The 2,673-nt window shown below is 35.3% G+C and overlaps 1 long non-coding RNA gene across 7 annotated transcripts in view; it reads left to right on the top strand.

Annotated features, from left to right (window-relative positions):
- Nucleotides 1-2,673, top strand: part of LOC110419433 (uncharacterized) — a 3,224-nt gene that overhangs the window by 441 nt on the left and 110 nt on the right. Inside the window, exons 2-6 of one of the 7 annotated variants that reach the window (XR_002445470.1) lie at nt 19-109; nt 209-245; nt 763-817; nt 1,356-1,578; nt 2,318-2,667. This is a non-coding gene — a long non-coding RNA (uncharacterized LOC110419433). Of the gene's footprint in view, nt 1-18; nt 110-208; nt 246-750; nt 818-1,289; nt 1,579-2,317; nt 2,668-2,673 lie in introns of those variants that run through there. The other 6 variants (XR_002445469.1, XR_002445472.1, XR_002445468.1 and 3 more) reach the window with 6 other exon arrangements.

Below are 2,673 nucleotides of genomic sequence, written 5' to 3'. Positions count from 1 at the left end.
ATCATTGATTATTTGCAGGCAATTCAAAAGCTTTAGAAGGAAACTTGGTGAGAAACTGGGCTTCTCCTTTTTCATCTAAATGGCAGAATCAGTGTGTAATTAGTTGTTGGTTAGTAGACTCATGCACATACAACAACAGTCTACAGGACCCAACTGGTTTTTCTTCAACTTCATCGTTGATTTTGTTTTTTTTTTTTTGCTTTTTCAGACCTATCAAAATGCTGCAGAGGCTGATGAATGGAGTGGTCAGTTAATTCTCTGCAACTCTCATCTACATTTTTGGGATTTGATAACGATTTGATATTCTAATAAAATACTATTGAGTTTTCTTCATTTCTATTATGATGGATTTGGTGTATTTTTTACGAATTCAAATCCTGCCAATTCTACTTTACTTGCCCATACCTGGAGTACATCCTTCACTTTATTCTTTTAATTTCACATCATTCTTATTCGATCTTTTGTGACAATTTCTCATACTCATATCTATCTTACTTTTCCTAATTTTTTGGAGGAACGGCTTTATAAAGAAAAGAAAAGAAAACAGAGGAAAGGAATATACGATTGGATATATGTAGGTTAGATGCTCCATTGAATTCGTTTGTGGGACTAACAGATTACTCATTATCTGGGCAGAAAAGGAAATAGGTATTAGATCTCACAAGGAAACCTGGAAAAAATTCAGCGAATACATTTACCACATCCCATTCAAATTGTTAATTAAATTCTGAAGGATAACACAGTGTTCAGTTAATTGTGCAGGCAGAAACCCGAACAAGAATCTGAATAGGGGAAGAATAAATTATGGCCTTCAAAGGTAATTTGTTGACCTAATAATCAATACAATTAAATGGTGAGATGTCATTAGGCAACAATGAGACAATCCCTCCTAAGTAAACCATTTTATGTATAACTTTTAAAAGTTTGAGTTGGAACTCTCTCTAAGCTTCATTCTCAACTTTTAGATAATCTAGGTACTTAGGGATGTGTTTGATGTGCGCTTAAAAAGTAGGATAGGATTGCAAAGGAATTTTACTACTGGAAAAGTGGTCATTGTCGCATACCAGTGAAAACCAAAACTTTACCTGGCTTCATATGCACCCTTTGCAATTTAGGCACCTTGCTATTAAAGTGATGTCATGAGTTAGAAAAGTTACCCTGAAAAATAGAAATTCTAGTCAAATTGCATCATCTTGACATTAGTCATACAAATTCAGTGAAAGCAATGCCCCTTGGAATCGGTAGACTAACTAAGCCTTAAAAACTGTCTAATTTTGTTTTGGGTGAAGGTGGTGGATATCAGATATGAGAGATGAAGAATTTGTGGAATCTTAAGGGTGAGATTTCTATTTCAGGGTTGGAGAACATTGTTAAAGTGCAAGATGCATGGGAAGCTAAGCTGATTGATACTCAGGCCTCAATGAGTTAGAGGTGGAGTTCAACTTTTGTTAACAATGCAAGAAATAAAGAAGTTGAAGAAGTGGTGCTGAACTCGTTGAATTATGGCTGTCTTTGCTGCATTGCTGCCACAGGGGATTGCTTTCTACACATTTGGAAACCAGCTTGGTTGGATTCAGGGTCAGTTTACTTTCTGCTCACCAAATGTTTGATTATTTTCCTTTAGTCATATGTGCGCTTGCTTAGTTTGTGCTCCTTAGTTATGTTTGTCATTTTTAATCTTTCACCATAGCTTTGTTTGTGCAGCATTAGTTGAAATATTTTATGTTTAGTTTATTTTTAAAAGCAATGTATCAGATGGTGCGAGCAGTTGAAGATATTTTTGTTCACTGTCTTGATTATCTAAATATGTATTCTTTTAACGAAAAGTGATGTATGAAGAGTTGAAATTCTGGCATTTTTTGAGTTTTGTTTTTCTTCTTGTTTTCCAACAAACTTTGGTCTCTTCATCGAGAGTTTAGTCTGCAGATCTTTAAGTTTTTTTCCATCCAACAGAAACCAAGGATAAATTTCTTTTATCTCTGCCTGCCCTTACTCAATGCCAAGGATAACACTTGTTTTTCTCTATCTGTCCACACGAAACCAAGAATAATGCCTTATTTCCTTGGTACAAACTCTTCCTAAATTTACAACAGCAGAAACTAAGGTTTTTGCTTCTGCCTTCTGCTCCTTCTACTTGGGTGGCGTTGGACAAGTAATGTGAGCAGCCACTAAAGCCAAGAGAACTTTATTGGTCATCATAAAGAGCTAAAGAAACTCACCATAAAAAACTATGGGACTACCAAATTTCCAACTTGGATAGTAGATTCTTCATTACAAAATTTATTGTCCTTGCATCTCATGAATTGTAAAATTGCAGATCATACCAGCAATTGGAAAATTATCACTGTTGGAATCCCTTTGCATTGAAGGAATGGTTGGGTTGAATAACATTGGTGTTGAGGTCTACAGAGATAATCAATCAGATGCATTTTGAACATTAAGAAGTTAGAACTTTGTGAATTTTCCAGAATGAAAGGTATGAGACTTTTGTGAAGCTGATGATCAGGTTGTGAAATTCCCCAATATCTGCATTCTTTCTAACATTAACTGCCCTCAATTGTCAGGAAGATTGTCTATCCGTCTCAATGTCCTAAAACTACTTGAAATTTGCAGGTGCCTGCCATTGGTGATTTCAATTTTAAAGTTTCCAACCCTGGTGGTATTAGATGTAGA

The sequence above is a fragment of the Theobroma umbraticum genome, unplaced genomic scaffold, assembly GCF_002168275.2.
Source record: "Theobroma umbraticum cultivar Fairchild unplaced genomic scaffold, ASM216827v3 scaffold_67.0, whole genome shotgun sequence".
Taxonomy (NCBI): Eukaryota; Viridiplantae; Streptophyta; class Magnoliopsida; order Malvales; family Malvaceae; genus Theobroma; species Theobroma umbraticum.
This window is presented reverse-complemented; position numbering and strand designations above follow the sequence as displayed.